At 35.4% G+C, this 20,949-nt stretch overlaps 1 long non-coding RNA gene across 1 annotated transcript; it reads left to right on the top strand.

The window, feature by feature from the left end:
- The first annotated feature begins 7,859 nt into the window (after nucleotides 1–7,859).
- LOC103888739 (uncharacterized) lies at nucleotides 7,860–13,191 on the top strand. The gene is made up of 2 exons (XR_653119.3): nucleotides 7,860–7,932; nucleotides 11,528–13,191. It is a non-coding gene; the product is annotated as an uncharacterized LOC103888739 (long non-coding RNA).
- The last annotated feature ends 7,758 nt before the right edge of the window (nucleotides 13,192–20,949 follow it).

Here is a 20,949-nt window from a genome sequence, read left to right as displayed (position 1 = left end):
CATACTTCTTTAAAGGATTAACTCCTGGTTTGTTTTTTACTGCATCAAAACTAAACTTCTCTCCTGGCTTATCCTACTCTGGTTTCTAAATCCACAATTTGTATCTGGACTTTCTTTCTTTCTTTTTTTTTTTTTTTTTTTTTTTTTTAATTTTACTTTAAGTTCCAGGATACAAGAACATGTAGTTTTGTTACATATGTATATGTGTGCCATGGTGGTTTGCTGCACCTATCAACCCCTCATCTAGGTTTTAAGCCCCACATGCATTAGCTATTTGTCCTAATGCTCTCCCTCCCCTTGCCTCACACCCCTCGACTGGTCCCAGTGTGTGTCATTCCTCTCTCTGAGTCCATGTGTTCTCATTGTTCAGTTCTTACTTATGAGTGAGAACATGCAGTGTTTGTTTTTCTGTTCCTGTGTTAGTTTGCTGATGATGATGACTTCCAGCTTCATCCATGTCCCCACAAAGGACATGATCTCATTCCTTTTTATGACTGCATAGTATTCCATGGTTTATATATAACACATTTTCTTTATCCCACTGATTTTTGATAGGCATTTGGGTTGGTTCCATGTCTCTGCTATTGTAAATAGTTCTGTGGAGAAATAGGAATGCTTTTACACTGTTGGTTGGAATGTAAACTAGTTCAACCATTGTGGAAGACAGCATGGAGTTTCCTCAAGGATTTAGAACCAGAAGTACCATTGGACCCAGCAATGCCATTACTGGGTACATACCCAAAGGAATATAAATCATTCTACTCTGAAGACACATGCACATGTATGTTTATTGTATCTGGACTTTCTAATCACTCTTTGTTTTAGAGGATCACCTTTTTTTTGACTATCCCAGAGGATCCTTCCCTCTTTACACTGAAAAAATCCTCTAAGAGGTGGCAAGCAGGTTTAGAAAAATTTATATGTAATCCCAGTGAAACAAATTTCCCATAAAGTAGAAAAAGTTACTTATAATTTTAAAACCAGCCTATTTTATTCTCAAGTAGCTATCTCCTTACCTTACCCATAGGCAAAAGGAGATATTCCACAGACTTAACAATAGGCTAAAGGACAATGAATATGAAAATTTGAGAAATTAAGGTATACGCGCAGAAAAGCATGAGATAAGCCCTAAAACTCTATTTGTGTATTGATTCCAACATTTTCTCTTAATAGTTTTAGAGGCTGTTGACCAGGAGCTATAAGTGTCTATACAGTGCCTGTACATGTTATCAGTGTATGTGTATGTATATATATATGTGTACATATGTAGTATACGTATACACACTCTGTGTATACATATACACACACACTCTACATATACATACATATATATCTATACATGCGCACAAACTCTATTGTGTCTATATAGCACATTATGTACCTCTCACCACTTTTTTGCCTCTTGGGATTAGAACTCATGATATTCCAAATGACTAAGTGGTCAAAAATTGATAAAGAAGGATGATAAACAATGGCCTTGAAAATATTCACCTGGAATATACCAAACCTGAGTGATGGATTGCCATGCAACAATCATCAATCTGAATAAGCTTCTATGTATATTAGCTCTGTGAACTCTTTTAAAAGTTGAAAATATCTGTAGGTTTATAAGCTTTGTACTGGCCTCACCCTTATTTTCTGCCTGTTCTCTCTGTGTCCCATGTCTGGAATAGGCAAATCTAAATCCTTTTGACAGCATAGCCAGGAAAGGTGACATTGGTAACTTCATGTTCTCTTTCTTATATTGTGTAGATTTCCTTCCTTCTCCTCATACCAGAGCTATTGTAGAATACAATTGATTCAACTCAGTTTCACAAAATGATTATGGTTAAAAGGGAATTTAGATATCACCTCACCTAACATGTGCATTTGATAGGAAAGTAAACTGAGGCAAAGAGGATTTACACCATATTAAAAGGGTCAGGATTTAAAACAAATCTTTGAAAGAGAAATATTTTTCATTCAACTGTCCAAATGTAATGTAGTGGTATAGACATCGTGGAATGAAAGTTCAATGACATTGCAGTCTGAAAGAAACGTGTACAGCTGAAATAGTTGTGAGACATGATTCACCTACATCTTTCTAGATTGCTCAATGATCTTTTTGAATCACAATCTTTAGAATTGAAGCAAGACAAATAATGGGCAATAGCAAGTGTACTTAGAGCAACAATGGGCAGATATTTGAATCAGGTAAACTCAAGACAGTGCAGTGCATATTTTTTGCTATATTTTAAAGCTTTTTTGAAAGCTCCTTTACTCTTATTTCCAATCCTCCCATTTCTGAAATTTATATTTTATAAAACTCAGCACAGAGATATAAAGAGCTAGATATAAATTTTAATTTTGGAACTACTGTGTAAAGGATTGCTTAGGCTATGACACTCTGAAAAGACACTTAATTATATTTTATTCATTTCTTTATTTTTTTTAACCAACAAGCAGTTAGACTGTCTATAGCTAGAATAAAAATGAGGTTGCTGCAAGGTCCTTTACAGAGACAACTCACTTCTGTAGACTTAGAGCAGTAGGTCTGAATATGGATACCTTAATGGAGATACGAGTATTGTAATGATATTGATATTGATGGTGATATACGATTTCTACAGGGATGTTGCCATAGTTATTGGATAGTGAGATATCAATAGTACTTTTCCTGGGATTGACACCTGAAATCCCATTTTTATGTAGGAGATGCCAATACCCATGAGAACAAATTTACATATGTGAGTAGGCAAAGAGAGAAGAAAAAATGACTACACAAATCTGAAGTGGAAACGTATACAGAAACATATAGAAAGAGATAGCTAGGGAATAAATGATGATCCAATTCCTTGACTTCAAAATTTAACCTAGCGTGTGCCCTGATGCTGCCTATAATGTGTACAGAACAGATCACCTGTGCCCATCAAAGCAGCAGCATTCTTGTTTGCCTTCAGGATGGTTCGTTTTACCGGTCTGAGGATCTCATGGAACTTTGCCTTTTCTTATTCACCTGTTACTCAAGATAAACCTGGTAATTAATATGTGTAGCATGTAGAACTATACAAAGCTTTGCTTTAAAATTTTTTCTGAAACCACACCTGGAAGTCATGGATTATACCATCATTAGAAGGTACATCACAAGACAATGTTTAATTCATGATTGAGGAGGTGCAGGTCTCCTGAACAGACAGTGTGTGTTTGTTAAATAATGCTGCGAAACCAGACATTTTCCTGTTTTGTCCTGTTTTGAAATATTCAAAACGATTTTTCCAGGCTTTGCACATTTATTACTTTTAATGATTACTTTATTCGGATACCAATTATTTTCTTTGAGCTAGACAAGAAGTGTTAAGCCATATTTCTCCTGTAATTTAAGAAATTTTTAATGAACGTTAACTATGCTATTTTGTGTATAGGATGAAATCCAAAAAGCTGAAGCGGAGAGTTGGGAATATTGTTTTATGACAAGCTGAGATGGTTCTTCACCATTCGTTTCCTGCAAAGAACCTGAACAATAGGAAAATCTGCAATGCTGGTTTCAGCGCTGAGAGATTTTCATTTTATAAAGCTCAAATTAATATGGCAAGAAATGCTTTGGAGAAAACAAACATGTACCTAAGATATGAGGGGTGCTGATAATCTGTGTTTTAAGCTTAAAATTCTGGCTTGGTTCTATACCAGTAGGTTTGAGAATCACTGTTCATTTCAGTCATGTCTGCCAGCTGACACTTGAAACTTCCTCCCTCCAGTCTCACTGAGGTAGAGTATTTTTAATATATTGAAACAGTGTAGAAATTTCACAGAAGTTTTAACTCACCTGGCTTCAGGAGAACTTTTGAATTGATAGAGTTTATGTCTGCTGGTAACATGAACTTAACCACATGGAAAGCCTTGCAACAACTGCAAAGTCCTTCCACATCTATTCCCTGATGTCTACCATTCCACTAGGGGTTGCTGGAGATGTTTATTTAAATATATGTAAATCGCAGGTGTTATTTAAACAGTTGTTGAATTCAGGGAAAACACCTGATCGGGTATTTTATATTTAAAACATGTTTGCACTACGGTAAAAAGAACTGAAAATCTATCTTTTAAAAAGTTGTTTTGAGAGAAGAGAAGAAAGGTGGGGTGAAAAGGGAAGACATAAGAGGGGAGAAAAGACAGGACAACGGAGAGAAAATGGAAAAGATTAGAGAGAAGAGAGACTGGAGAAAGGAGAGAGTGGATAGGGTAAGAAGGGAGAGATGGGAGAAGAGATAAGCTGAAGAAGAGAGGCAGGAGTAAGGAAAACCAAGAAAGGAAAGAATGATGAAGGAAACCAGGAAAGCAGGTAGGATCTGCCAATAGCAAATAAAAATGCTCAGCGCATGGCATCTGAAGATGGGTAAAAAACAGCTTATGGTGTTCCCACTAAGGAAAAAATAAACACCGAGATATTTGTTATGTTTGTCTTATACTTTAATATTTTGCCAAAATAAACATTGATATCATCCATTACATTGTCCTAGCAAGACTTGTAACTGACAGAAACTAATCTACAACTATTCACTAATGAATATTGAACCAATGGTTAATCATCAACCCCTATGGAAAAAGTCATGTGCACAGAGAATAGTCTATGAATGGTGACTGATTTAAATGTGGCTCTATTTAATTCTTCAAGCGTTTTAAATGGACAACCACTTAAAATCAAACACATAGTGATGATTATAATAATCCCTTCAGTTTGTTTAAAGCCTGATTGTATATAGAGGCTTTCCAGGGCATTTTTAGATTTTTTTTGAGTAAAATATTTATTTTAGGAATTTATCTTACAAATACACATATATGTACATAAAGACACATGTTGAAGAATATTCACTGCAGTATTTTTTTCAAGTTCACTACAGCAAAAATCTAAAGAATAACCTATGGCTCATCCATAGAGCATATTTTTTTTATTGATAGTGCAGCCATGCAAATACTACTATGCAACTGGTTAAAAAGAGTGAGTTGGTTTCATATGTATAGGCATGGGCTAACCTCCAAGACATATTAAGGGCAAAATGCAAGGTGTAGAATAATGTGTACAGCATGCTATCATATTTGTGTAAATAAAAAGAAAATATACATTTATGCATATCCACATTGACTCATTCTGGAAGAATGAACAAGGAACACCTAACAGGCAGTTAACTCTGGGAATGGGAGCCCAGTGATGGGAGGTGGGAGACCAAGATTTTACTGTGTGTATTTTTTTACTGTTTGAATTTTTTCTATTACCATGTACATGTGTCACATTTTCAAAAGAATTTTAAAAAGTAAACTAATAAAATTTATTCCTAAGCTCTAAATTGAATATTAGAATTTTTAGATTTTTTTAAGAATGTTCTCTCACTAGATCAACCCTTTTTTGTAGCAAACAATTAATAGTTTTATTTTACCCAGGGAGAAACCGAGTCTCAGAGAAGTTAATTAAACAGAATAAGGTCACACAGCCAATAGATTATAAATCCAAGACCAAAAGCTATCTATTTGCAGTCAGCATACTTTCCACTCCACTGTACTCTCTTTGAAAATGTTTGGGGCATCAAAAACAGAATATGTGCTGCCTGAGTTATATGCCATTTTCTGAGTTATAATTGCAAGAAAAGTCGGAAGTGAAGCCAGATGTTCTATCTATATGATTTTTACTTCTCCACTACCACCATTATGGCCTGAATTGTGTCCCCAAATTCATATGTTAAACTCTCAAGCTGCAGTACTTCAGAAAGTGACAGTATTTGAAGATAAGATTCTAAAAGAGGTGATTACGTTAAAATGAGGCTGTTAGAGTAAGGCCAACCTGACTGGCGTCTTTAGAAAGAAAGGAAAAGATGCCAGGAGAGCCGTGCACAGAGGGATAAATAAGCATGTTGAGGAAGCAGCAAGAGTCCAGCCAGCCAAGGAGAAAGGTGTGGAAGCAGACCCGTCCCCTGGGGTCCCCACAGGAAATCACCCCTGCTGGAACCTTGATCTTGGCGTTCCAGATTCCAGAATGGTGAGAACGTGCATTTCTGTTACTTAAGTCACTCAGTCTGTGGTATTTTGCTATGGCAGCCCAAGCAAACTTATATAACCCCTTACACAGTCTCTTGGAACAGCCCACCTGGAAGAAGTAACCAAAAGGCAGCCTGAGGAAACATCCGTGCAGAGAGAAGACAGTCATTAAAATTTTGACTCCTGGAAAGTCGATCTTCCTGTCCCTGAGAACATGTCTTTAAAATGTGGATGCTTATGGTGCTTATGACCTTTGTAGTTAGTATCCACCTTAGAAATAAAACGTAATGTTAATTATTGCCCCCTTCTAAAACATACATTTAAAGAAAAGCACTGAATATATACCCAAGACTAGGATTTTCATTCTTTACTGTACTGAGGAAATGCAGTAAACTTCCCATTATCCACTGACATTTGTTGATTTTAGTTGTCACCCCAATAAGACTGGCAATAACTTTGCTAACACCAATGTGGCAGAACAGACTGAGATATGAGTAATAAAACAAGTGACAGTTTAGAAATAATAAATAAAATATTACATGTGTAATGTGTATTAATGTTATATATTACTTAATAGCTATATCTTGAATATAGAGATATTAACTTTCAACAATTTGCTTATTAATATGAACACACTTGGTACGTGTGTGTTCATGTTATATATTTTCTGTATGCCTTGAATTTACATATTTTACTTTTTAAAATGACTTTGCATATATAATCAAATATAATTAATACATTATTATATGTTTAATTGTATATTTTATGATATATTGATATCTGATGAAATATTAAATATCAACATAATATATGTATTATATTAGTACAGTCATGTATTGCTTAATAAAAGGAATTCCTTATGGGAAATGTGTCATTAGGTGATTTTGTCATCATTGTGCAAACATCATACGGAATGCTCACACAAACCTAGGTGGTATAGCCTACTACACTAGGCTACATGTTATAACTTATTGCTCCTAAGCTACAAACCTGTGCAGCATGCTACTATACTGAATACCATATTTAACTATAACACAATAGTAAGTATTAGTGTATCTAAACATGTCTAGACATAGGTAATGAAAATAGGGTACTATAATCTCATGTGACCACCATGTTATAGCTGTTCCATCATTGACCAAAACGTTGTTATGCAGCGTGTGACTATATTACATGAACATAAAATATGTTGCTTAAATATTTAAATAATCATAATATTGTATTGCCTTACATGTAGATATTTCACTTTTTAAAATTATGAGAAAATTATTAATGTAATTTTGCCATAAATATTATAATATTGTAGAGAAATATTTTACTAAATATAAAGGGAAATAAAAATTATCCTCTTTCTTTTTACTTCTTTAAGTGATGCCACACATATTATATTCCAGGGGGTTCCTAATTGTAACAACTATTTTTAAATAGCTTCTGTGTGCAAGTGACCTTAGGAGCTCTTCACATAAGCATAAGGTTAGGTACAATCGTTCCCCCTTATCCCCAGTGGATCCCTAAAACTAAGGATAGTACTGAACCCTATATATAGTATGCTTGTTCGTATATATACTTAACTATTAAAAAATTTATAAATTAGGCACAAAGGATTAACAATCATAACTGGTAATAAAATAGAACAATTGCAACAATATAATGTAATAAAAGTTTTGTGAATGTGGTCTTTCTCTTTCAAAATATCTTCTTGTACTGTACTTCCCCTTCGTCTTGTTGTAATGGTATGAGATGATAAAATGCCTACGTGATGCGATGAAGTGAGGTGAATGACATAGGCATTGTGACATAGCGTTAGGCTACAGTTGACTTTCTGAAGATTCTCCAGTAGGAGGACCATCTGCTTTGGGTGATCCTGGATCGTCAAGCCATGTTGGTGTTGATTGGATGTCAGGAGCGGACGATGTCCAGGACTAACAGGTGGGGAACATATACCCCATAGATATGCTGGACAAAGGGATGAGTCACATTAGGGGTGAGATGCAAGCAGGAATCATGCTACTCAGAACAGTGTGCCATCTAAAACTTATAAATTGTTATTTGTGAACTTTTTCATAAAGGTCATAATATTTTCAGACCACAGTTGAGTGTGGGTAACTGCAAGTGTAAGAAACAAAACCAAGGATAAGGGGGAGCTAATGTCCTTCCCCAAGCTTTCATATACTAACAGTGGACAATGTTAGCATTTCATCTGCAGCAGATTTACTCCAGGAAAAATGATGTAAAACATGATGTCCATCCAATATAGTGAGGCCTTTGAGGAAATGCCTGCTCCACTGTACTAGCTTGGGAAGGCTACATGCACCCAACTTCTCTCTGGAACCCCTTGAATATAACTTAATTAATTTCATCCAAGTTGGAGATAAATGCTGAGGCTGCTGCTGGGACTTCGGTGGAGAAGTGAGGGGCAGATTCTGCTCAATCGTACTGATAGGAAGAAATGGTGAAAATCCCTGGGAACTGGATCATCCTGATGAGAGAGAGGCCCAAGAATAACAAGAATGGGAGATTTCTGTTTAAATCAATCATAGTAATAATTCTCAAATGTAATCTCCAGACCAGCAGCCTCAGCCTCACCTAGGGACTTGCAGAAATACAGATTCCTAGGTACCACATCAGACACATTGTGTTAGAAACTACATCAGGTCCTGCAATGTGTGGTTAAACAAGCCGTCCAGGTGATCTTGATTCACTCCAAAGTTTGGGAATTTAAGAATCACTGAATTAGAGAACGAAAGGAGACACAGGTGTGAGCCTTTGAATTGTTGTGGTGAGTAGGAATATGTTTTGTTTCCATGTATTACCCATTCAGTCAGAGCAAGGACTAACAGCCAGATGTATTGATGTCACCCAATTGACCCGTGCCCTGTGACATTCCTGTGTTCCATAAAAACTGTTTCCAAGCATAGGTCCCTTTCTTCCTTCCCATCTTTCATTTTACAAACCACTGCCTTGTAAAGTACTATCAACAACAAGGGGAATATGCAATATTGTCAGGAATTAAGCCCAAGGAGAAGTCAAAAGCCATCTTTTTCCCGTAAAGTCATTGTGCACTTGCCTCATTTCCTGCTGACTGACTTTCTCTTGGGAATAGAAACCAGGAAATCTTTGAGGCAGGTGCAGTTATAACAGATGTTACAAAGCCGGAGACAGCTCACTGCTTCCCCTATTTGTTATTAACAGTATAATTCCTCCACACAGAAATCATTTTGAGTCTTCACAGAGAAACGCGTCTTTCCTAGTAAGATTGTGCATTTTCCTCCACGAAGCTGTGCTTTCTTCTGATATCTCAGAAAACCTCTTCTGCTGCCCATGGCCTGTCAGGCAACATTAAAGTTTGTTTGGCTTTTGCTTCTGTCTCATATAAACTGACCTTGCCTAGGTACTCTCTCAGCCTCACTGACATAAAACTTCAATTACCTAGAAACAGAGTGTTTCTTGTAAGAACCTTCTATTCACCAGATGTTTTTCCTTTCAATTGACTGTAGCATAAAGAGACAAAAGAAGAGGAAAAATTTTCTGGAATTTTTATTTTTAGAAGGCACAATAAGAGTTGATACACAGAAGCAAAGAAGGCAGAATGAAATCATTATTAAGCATGGGCTTTGGAGCCAGCTTGGCTCAGCTACCTAATGGCTGTGTAAACTTGGGCAAGTTATTTAACCTCTCTTTTTCCAAAAGATGGGGGTAATAGCTCCTGGCTCACTGGACTGTTGGGAGGATTAAATTGTTAACTTACAAAAGTTATTATTAAACTGAGAAGTATTAAGCACTGTATAAGTGGCTGTTATTATTATTGATATTATTGACCTAATATGCCACAAGATACTATATTGAAAGAATGACCCAATTATATTTATCATTTCTTATTTATCAGTGCAGGGAAATAAGCTGCTATAGAAAATGGGAAGCTAACCTTCAATAACTCTTTTTCAGAAAAGACATCGCCTTCCCATGCTGCCTAATTTACTCTCTTGTTAGTTAAATTTTCATTCACATTTGCCTTAACTCCTCACCTGAATTATCTGATCTTTGAGAGCAGGTGCTCTGCTTTAGTCTTCTTTGTACAAGCCAGAATACTAAGCAAAGCAACTTTCATATTGTAATAGATTTAATTTCCAGAAAGACATTTTCCAGTGAACCAGAAAGAATAATTACCCCTAAATCCTCATTCATCCTGGCACATTGAGGTTTTACCTTGTATTCTGTTTCTCAGGGCACACCCATGGTGCTGTGAAAGGCACTTGCTTCCACAAGGCTTACTTCTGTGTTATGATCTTCAAAGTGACATCCAGGTCAAACACTCAGGTGATAGAAGACTCAGGGGCCACATCTAGATGAGGGAGGCTCTCTGGGAAATTCAAAACATGACTATAATGTGGTACTTGCTCCTCCTCACTCCCAAATATTATTCTGAACTACCAGACTTTAACATCAATAAGAGATTTTTGGAACATTAAAGTAGCTAGTCCAGTGAGAAGTAGTATGGATGTTTAAAAAAGGAGAGCTCAAAGTGCGTGGTCAGAAAAGTCTTCCTGAAATGGCTGCACACTGAGCTGGATCTTCTACACCAAGGAGCCTGCAGTTCCCCCACCTGTCCCGATGAGTGTGACTCACATCACGTAGCACAGCCCTTCCATATTACAATGCTACAATGGATACTCCAACAGAAAAAAGGAATGTAGAAAAAGTTTTATATGATAATGACCAATAAAAACATGTCATGTAGTACTAAATGCTGTAACTAGTTCTTCATTAAATAAATCCAGTAATTACAAAGAACTTTAAAGTAATCTTCCTCTTCCCAAACCATGCAGCCTCAAAAGTACACAAAAGGATTTCTCCTTTATGAAGCTTTATATTAAGGCTGCTACATTTTAAAATGTAGAGGACTTTTTTTCTTTTCTTCTTCTTCTTCTTTTTTTTTTTTAATGAGAAAGCTTCTTTAAACCAGGTGTTCTGCTACTCTGGCATTTTGTATATAAAATTATATGATAATCAACATGTCATGTGAGACTTAAAGTCCTGCAGGAAACTCTTGTGATTCTAAACCATTAAGTGCCTGGAGAGTTGGGGCTCTATCTAATTTGTAATTTATCCCTAGCTTTGCAACATACCAAGCACTTAATAGATATACAGTGAATCAATTAAATCAACTAGTTTATGTTAAGGTTAAATTAATTGTTGTGTGTTCTCTTGTATTCTGTTTTTAAAAGCTAGTTGACTACATATAATATGTTGGGTTTTACTTATAACCTCATGGTAACTCACTATCAATCATAAAAGTTAACAAGAATATCCAATGGTAACCAACCATGTTTGATAACAAAATTTTAAGGTAGCCAGCCAAAACAATGATGATGGTGATGAGGATAATTCTGTCAGTCTGTAGCACATTCTATAATTTGGAAAATGCATGAGTATTTTGCCACCTGCACCAGGATCCCCATGGCAAAATCAGGTGAATTTTGATTCCTCTCTTTACTTCAGATAATATATATTTTTTCATTTGAAGAATGAATCTACCAGGAGCACAGACTTTGGGATCACCATTGTGTCTGTTATAAGTGTGTGAGTGTGTGTGCACGTGTGTGCGTGCATGCATGTGTCTTCCATTTTGAAACAATAAACTAGTGGTTTTCTAACCTGACTTCTCATTAGAATTCATGCAGAGTTTAGCTTATAAAAAGTACACCAGTTTTGGCCCCCACCCACCAGGACTGAACTGAAGTCTCTAGTGATTGAAACTGACAGATAAAATACAAGACACCCAATTAAATTTGGATTCTACATAAACAGTGAAAAGAAATACAAGTATGTTCCATAATATTTAGAACATACACTTAAAAATTATTTTTATCTAAAATTTAAATGTATCTAGGCATCTCAGTTTTTTGTTTTATTTTATTTTTGTCTTTCTCTTTCCTGTCTAGTAAATTAACTCTACCAAGGGTCTAAACTGGGAATCTCTATTTTCAGCAATTCCCATGCTAATTATATTAAATCTAGGTCTTTTTTCCCCCAAACTTTCTTCTTTATTTGTTCTTCTTTTCTAAATTCACATTTCAGACTTAAACCGAAGAACTGTCACACAACATACATATTTTTAAAATTGGGGAGTTAAATATTTCTTATATAAGTAACTATCTCAAAAGTGTATTCATGATTCCATGTAAGCCTTTTTATTTTAATAAAATGCTTGTTTCAAATGTCTTATTATTTACTTTGTATCCATCATTTTATTCAAAAATATTTCTACACTATATTTACTGTTACATGAGATCCATGGCGATCCAGTTTGGGATTTTTAAATGATATTAAACCCCTAGTCAAGAAAATAAGATGAAAAGCATGTAAGGTGGTCTTTTCCTGTGAGATAATAAAGTTCTATCTTTTCTCCAGTAGAAGTAGCGCAATTTCAAAGGTTTTATCACAATTATTTAGAATGAGGAAAATAATAACTAGAGCTTCTTTCAAAATTACCCTAAAGGGGGAGGAAAAATAAAAATCAACCCAGAGAAGAACAAATGGGCAATTAAGGCAAGTGCAACCAGGTCTCAGGGAGGAATTTCTTAATCCCCACAGCTTGTAATCGGGAGTTAGGACCCAAGAGTGTGAAAATTGTCAGTGCAGCAACACAAAATCCTAGAAAGACTCAGTAGGTGCAGAGACTCAAGATGGTATATGAGCAGTTGCTGAGAACCTAGAGTCTGGGAAACACAGCACATTCCAACGCAAATCCTGGAGCCCAGGTACCATGGGAACAGCTGATCCTCCACAAACATCTACTGATATGTGGAGATGAGATGGGCCCTGACATGCTGTCTGGATATTATGAGCAAGGTGGAGGGTAACCAAGGGGACCAGGCCAACAGCATGGAGCTGCATAAATCCCAGCTGTGAATTCAAAAGGGATGCCTAGGCTTGAATATTCCTTTTGCCCCCAGCTAATGTGTGTACTGACCTCTGCTTAAAGAGCTTGGAAATATTTTTAAGTAATTTGGTTCCCATAAATAGAATGTCCTCTTCAGGTGTTATGTGAGGAAGAACTAAAAATAATTAGTGCAAATGATCCTCAGACCTTCCACCACCTGAAATAGCTTAAAAAAATAGGGAGGTGGGGGGAAGGGAATAAACTTTGGTGCTTTAAAAAGAAAATAAAAAGTGTTTTCTACTGGAGGAAGCTGGTAGAAAGTTTATCTGAAAAAAAAATTCTGATAAATTGCATCATTTAAGCACATTCCCTGTTACTCATTAAAAATATAAAACATATTTTTTAAGTTCATTTGGTATGATCTCTAAGTGGTTGCTTGAGGAAATGTGTTGCAATTTGTTTTATATACCTGGCTTTAAATATTATGAAACTTCCACTTAAAAAAATAGATACATTGTGTAGCATTTAAAACACATGCTTATTCTAAGTCTTCCTGGCTTCCTAATTCAGTTTCAAGCTGAAATCCTATGAGGGGCAAATTTCATTTAAATTTGGCAAAAGGCAGCTTTGGTTAAGGTAAAAGGGAGAAAAACATATAAACAAGCAATGAAATCAGACTTCCTGGAGTGCTGAGTTGTGAAACTTTTGATTTTGAGAAATACTAGGTATTTATTAGGCGTTTCACTGATGCCTTCTTAGTGCTCTGTGAAATACAAACAGGAAATAAAAATGGGAATCTATGGAGAAAAAAAGGAAAAACTGAAGTCTCCTTCATGTTTTCCTCTTTCAAAAATTACCAGTAATCTATCCAGGGGACCTCATGGGTTGTCTCAACCATATATGTTGCCTTCAAAATACTTGAGAAGATAATACTGGAGGGAAAAAACCATGCTTTCAAGTCACAATATTTCAGTGACAAAAGCTGACCACAGTGACACACGGATCATGAACAACACTAGCCTCTGATCCATCTCACTTTTGGGTTTGAAGATTCCTGTTTGGGGGCATGTACCTGGATATAGGTGTTGGGGATGCTCATCACCTATTTTGCCTGAGAGCAGACAAAAATTCAGAACTAAATGTGTCTTATTTTTCCTTTCCATTCTCTTGTCCTGTCTAATATCCTATCTGGCTAAATATTTTTATAAAGTGTCACGTTTACTCTCAAGTAACTAAAGTCAGAAATGAAAGTAGGGATATAATTACCAAATCTATATAAGAGAGTATTAGGAATAATTGTATGTCAACAAATTGGCTAATCTAGACAAAATGTGAAATTCATATAAATATACCAAGAATAAATTATAAAGAGATAGAAAATCTAAATATATCTAAACTAGTTGTTGCGGGCGGCGGGGGGCGGGGTGCGGGTGCTGAATTAACAATCAAAAACCTTTTGACAAAGAAAGACCCTAGACCTAGGCTTCACTGGTGAATTCTACCAAATACTTAAAAAAGAAATCACAACAGTTCTCTCCAAACTCTTCTAAAGAAGAGGGAACACTTTCTAACTCATTCTATGAGGCCAGGACTACCCTGATACTAAAGCCAGACAAAGACATTATAAGATATATGTTATAACCATTTATGTAAAAATCCTCAGTAAAATCCTAGAAAACTGAATTCAGCAGCATATTAAAGTGATTATACAACATAACCAAGTGAAATTTATTGAGATACAGGATGGTCCAGCATATGAAAATGAATTATTGTAATATGCCACATTAACAGAATGAAAGGGTGAAGCATGAGAATATCAATAGACACAGAAAAAGCATTTTATACATTTCAATATCCCTCATGATAAAAACACTCAACAAAATGAGAACGAAAGGAAAGTACTTCAACAAAATAAAGACCACATATGAAAAACCTACAAACAACATCACACTCAATGTGGAAGAACTGAAAACTTTACTTCTAAGATCAGGAATAAGACAAAGATGCTTGCTTTAACACTTATAGTTAGCATAGTATTAGATGTTTTAGCCAGAGCAATTAGACATGAAAAATAAATAAAAGGCATCCAAAAGTAAAATTATCTTTGTTCACAGATAATACAATCTTATATGTATAAAACCTTGAAGAGTTCACAAAAACCATTATAATAAAGAAATTCAGTAACATATCAAGCAGAGCACAAAACCAACAAACAAATCAGTTGTATTTCTATAAACTAAAAATTAATAATCAGAAAAGAAAATTTAGAAAGAAATTTCATTTATAATATCATCAAAAAAAAAAAAACTTAGGAATCAGCTTAACCAAAGAGATAAAAACTTGTAAACAGAAAACTATAAAACATTACTGAAAAAAAAATCAAACAATACAAGTAAATGAAAAGACATGCTGTATTTATGAATTGAATACTTACTATTGTTAAGATGTCAACACTACCTAAAGCTACCTACAAATTCATTGCAATCCCTATCAAAATACCAATTTTTTTTGTAGAAATAGAAAAAAATCCATTTGAAAATATGTATGGAATCTCAAGAGATCCTAAATAGCCAAAACTATTCTGAAAAAGAACAAAGTTAGAGGACTCACACTTTCTGATTTCAAAATTTACTGTATAGCTACAGTAATCAAAACAGTGCAGCACTTGCATAAATACAGAGATTTTCACAGATAGGAGAGACTAGAGAACTCAGAAATAAACCCTTGAAGATGTGGTCAAATAATTTTTAACAAGAATATCAAATTCATTTAAAAAAGAAGACCATATTTTTAACAATGGCACTGGGAAAACTGGACGTCCACATACAAAAGAATGAAGTTGGTCTCTTCCCTTAAGTCCAATAACAAAATTAACTAAAAATAGACCAAAGACCTAAACAGAAGAGTTTAAAGTATAAAACTCTTACATGAAAAAAATAGGAGGGAAATTCCATGACACTGGATTTAGCAATTATTCCTTGGATAAGACACAAAAGCACAGGCAATGGAAGGAAAATAATATTAATAAATTGGACTTCATCAAAATTAGAAATGTTTTGCATCAAAACACACTAATTAACAGATTGAAAAGGCAACTCACAGAATGAGAGAAAATATTTGTAAATCACATATCTGATAAGGGACCGATATCCAGAATATATAGAGATAATTAATATTCAACAATAAAAAACAAAACGCATTTGAAAAATGACCAAGGGTCTTGAATAGACGTTTCTTTAAAGAAGACATACAGGTGGCCAATAGGCATGTGAAAAGATGCTCAATATCCCTAATCATTAGGGAAATATAAATAAGAATCATGAGATACAAGTTCAAATCTATTAGAATGGCTATTACTGGAAAAGAAAAATAATTAGTGTTGGTGTGAATGTGAATAAATCAGAAGCCTTGTGCATTGTTGGCTGAAACGTTACCTAGTTCAGACAGCCCTTATGATAAACAGTATGATTTTATAAAATTATGATTTTCAAAAAATCAAACGTAGAAGTATAATTTGATTCAGCAATTCTACTTACATACAAAAAATTTGAAAGCCAGGACTTCAATAGACATTTGTATGCCAATGTTCATAGCAACACTATTCCTAATAGCCAAAAGATGAAAACTGCTCAAATTTCCACCAATGGATGAATGATTAAACAAACAGTGCTTTGCGCACACAAGGAAATATTATGCAACCTTAAAAAGTAATGAAATTCTGATACATGCTACAACATGGATGAAACTTGAAGACACTATGCTAAGTGAAATATCAAATACTGTATGATTCCATGTATGTGAAGTACCTAGAGTAGTTAAATTCATAAAGACAGAAAGTAGAATTTGCTAGGGCCTAGGAGAAGGGGAGAATGAGAAGTTATTGTTTTCTAGGTTCAGAGTTTCATTATGGAATGATAAAAATATTTTAGAGATGAATGGTGGTGATGATTGAACAACAGTGTAAATGTACTTAATGGCACCATACTGTAATGCTTAAAAATGGTTAAGATGGTAAAATTTATATGATGTGTGTTTTCCCACAATTTACAAAACATTCTTTAAAAAGGTGAATGGATAGGTCATCTACATCAAAAGAATAAGTAGATAAGTTATAGATCATTTCCTGACACAGAAGCCACCAGTAACATAAGTAGGTGGATATACACTCCCCTAACTATAGTGTTATAAAATTGTACCAAAAAAAAAGCTATTGTACACAGAGACAACAAAGAATGCAAGAATGATGGGAACTGAGAAAGAAGTGGAAGGAAACTGGGAAGAAATACTGGAGCAGAAGAAAAATTAGAAAAACAGTTTGGTGCCAGCTTCTGGAAAGCCTTGAATGCCATACTAAGAATTTTGGATTTTATTCTTCAGGTAGTGAAGAGCTTCAGCTTTTTACTAAAATAATGGCTGGACCAATGGTACTGGTACAAAAACAGATACATAGACCAATGGAACAGAATAGAAAACTAAGAAATAAGACTGCACATCTACAACCATCTGATCTTCAACAAACCTAACAAAAGCAAGCAATGGGGAAAGGATTTCCTATTTAATAAACGGTGCTGGGAGAACTGGCTGGCCATATGCAAGAAATTGAAACTGGACCTCTTCCTTACACCTTATACAAAAATTACCTCAAGTTAGATTCAAGACTTAAATGTAAAACACAAACTGTAAAAAGCCTAGAAGAAAATGTAGGCAATACTATTCAGGACATAGGCACAGGCAAAGATTTCATGACGAAATAACCAAAAGCAATTGCAACAAAAGTAAAAATTGACAAATGAGATCTAATTAAATGAAAGTGCTTCTGCACAGCAAAAGAAACTATCGTCAGAGCAAATAGACAACCTACAGAGTGGGAGAAAGTTTTTGCAATCTATCCATCTTACAAAGGTCTAATATCCAGAAACTACAAGGAACTTAAACAAATTTACAAGAAAACAAAAATATCAAAATGTGGGGAAAGGACATGAAAAGACTCAAAAGAAGACATTCATGAGGCTGATAAACATATGAAAAAAAGCACAATTTCACTGATGGTGAGAGAAATGCAAATCAAAACCACAATGAGATACCATTTCATGCCAGTTAGAATGGCAATTATTAAAAGTCAAGAAACCAGAAATACTGGTGAGGTTGTAGAGAAATAGTAAATTAGAAAATAATAAATTAGAATAGTAAATACAAAATGTAAATTAGTTCAACCATTGTGGAAGTCAGTGTGGCAATTCATCAAAGTTCTAGAACCAGAAATACCATTTGACCCAGCAAGTCCATTACTGGGAACATATCCAAAGGAATATAAATCATTCTATTATAAAGATACATGCATGCATATGTTCATTGCAGCACTATTCACAATAACAAAGACATGGAATCAACCCAAATGCCCATCAAGGATAGACTGGATAAAGAAAATATAGTACATATACACCATGGAATACTGTGCATCCATAAAAAGGAAGAGATCATGTCTTTGCAGGGACATGGATGGAACTAGAAGCCATTATCCTCAGCAAACTAATGCGAGAACAGAAAACCAAACACCCCATGTTCTCCCTTATAAGTGGGAGCTGAACAATGAGAACACATGGACACGGGGAGGGGAACAACACACACTGGGGACTGTTGTGGGGGGTGAGGGCGTGTGGAGGGAAAGCATTAGGAAAAATAGTTAATGCACACTGGTCTTAATACCCAGGTGATGGGTTGATAGGTGCAGCAAACCACCATGGCACACTTTTACCTATGTAACAAACCTGCACATCCTGCACATGTACTCCAGAACTTAAAATAAAAATAAAATTAAATAATTTTTTAAAAGGCTTCACGAATTAAGAAAAGAAAGAAAGAATGGCTGGAACAGACAAATACCAGGGATAAAATTCCTATGAAAACATGAATGATAGAGCTAAACTGTATGCAGGAAACCAACCAATTATGCAGTGAGAGAAAGGGAAGTATAAATTTATGAGTGAGCAATAAAATATATTTATGGAAATCGATTTTCTCAAAATAACTTTAGTGAGTTTAAACCTTTCCTTTCTGGTATTTTTATTAAAACATAAAGAAGAAAATACCCACAAGTCTGAGGCTTATGCTGTAAGCATAATCTCCATTTGTTGCAGTTGTTTACAAGAGTATGACCGTTTCTAATGTTACGATATAACTAAAGTTATGATTTCACTCCAGTATAGCCCTTCTTACCTGAACAAAGAGATCATAAAGAAAGTAAAGACACCTACTCTAACCACAAACAGAAGATAAAGTATTATGACAGACTTTAATTTTATGTAAAAAGTTTTCAAGCAGAATAAATGAAAATACATTAATATGTATAACATATAAAATATACCCCTACATACATTTGCAAAACATAATATTTGAGCTGTGGCAATTAAACAGGAAACAAGGTGCTCAGGAAAATATGAGGTTTGATCCCTGAAGTACTGTTGCTGGACATTTTACTTTTCATTTCTTGAGATTACAGGTTAGGTTTCTAGAATAGTTGCTTACCCTGGACTTGTCCTTATTCAATCTAGAAAGACTGACTTTTCCTAATATGATGGTCTGCTATAACATGAAAGCATTGACCAATCTGTGACGTCAAAGGTAACTTCTTGACATTGAGACATCCCTTGAATTACACACTACTTGGTGGACAGTCATCTACTCCCACAGCCCCTCTCTAGCACATGCCATCTCTTAGTAGAGATGAGTGGCTCCTTGCCACATATCAATACCTGTGTCATGGGGCGTTGGCAGCATTCGTCACCTACCCCATGATCTTGACCAATTCTGGCCAGAGACAAGTGACAATTTGCCTTATTTTGAAAGGATGCGAAAATTTTCTCCCATTTTGTAGGTTGCCTGTTCACTCTGATGGTAGTTTCCTTTGCTGTGCAGAAGCTCTTTAGTTTAATTAGATCCCATTTGTCAATTTTGGCTTTTGTTGCCATTGCTTTTGGTGTTTTAGACATGAAGTCCTTGCCCATGCCTATGTCCTGAATGGCATTGCCTAGGTTTTCTTCTAGGGTTTTTATGGTTTTAGGTCTAACATTTAAGTCTTTAATCCATCTCGAATTGATTTTTGTATAAGGTGTAAGGAAGGGATCCAGTTTCAGCTTTCTACATACGGCTAGCCAGTTTTCCCAGCACCATTTATTAAATAGGGAATCCTTTCCCCATTTCTTGTTTTTCTCAGGTTTGTCAAAGATCAGATGGTTGTAGATATGTGGCATTATTTCTGACGGCTCTGTTCTGTTCCATTGATCTATATCTCTGTTTTGGTACCAGTACCATGCTGTTTTGGTTACTGTAGCCTTGTAGTATAGTTTGAAGTCAGGTAGCGTGATGCCTCCAGCTTTGTTCTTTTGGCTTAGGATTGACTTGGCGATGTGGGCTCTTTTTTGGTTCCATATGAACTTTAAAGTAGTTTTTTCCAATTCTGTGAAGAAAGTCATTGGTAGCTTGATGGGGATGGCATTGAATCTGTAAATTACCTTGGGAAGGATGGCCATTTTCATGATATTGATTCTTCCTACCCATGAGCATGGAATGTTCTTCCATTTGTTTGTATCCTCTTTTATTTCCTTGAGCAGTGGTTTGTAGTTCTCCTTGAAGAGGTCTTTCACATCCCTTGTAAGTTGGATTCCTAGGTATTTTATTCTCTTTGAAGCAATTGTGAATGGGAGTTCACTCAGGATTTGGCTCTCTGTCTGTTATTGATGTATAAGAATGCTTGTGATTTTTGCACATTGATTTTCTATCCTGAGACTTTGCTGAAGTTGCTTATCAGCTTAAGGAGATTTTGGGCTGAGACAATGAGGTTTTCTAGATATACTATCATGTCATCTGCAAACAGGGACAATTTGACTTCCTCTTTTCCTAATTGAATACCCTTGATTTCCTTCCCCTGCCTAATTGCCCTGGCCAGAACTTCCAACACTATGTTGAATAGAAGTGGCGAGAGAGGGCATCCCTGTCTTGTGCCAGTTTTCAAAGGGAATTTCGCAACCTACTCATCTGACAAAGGGCTAATATCCAGAATCTAC

Source organism: Pongo abelii, chromosome 21 (assembly GCF_028885655.2).
Source record: "Pongo abelii isolate AG06213 chromosome 21, NHGRI_mPonAbe1-v2.0_pri, whole genome shotgun sequence".
In the NCBI taxonomy this organism is placed as follows: Eukaryota; Metazoa; Chordata; class Mammalia; order Primates; family Hominidae; genus Pongo; species Pongo abelii.
Note: the sequence above shows the minus strand (reverse complement) of the source record. Positions and strands in the feature narration are given on the sequence as shown.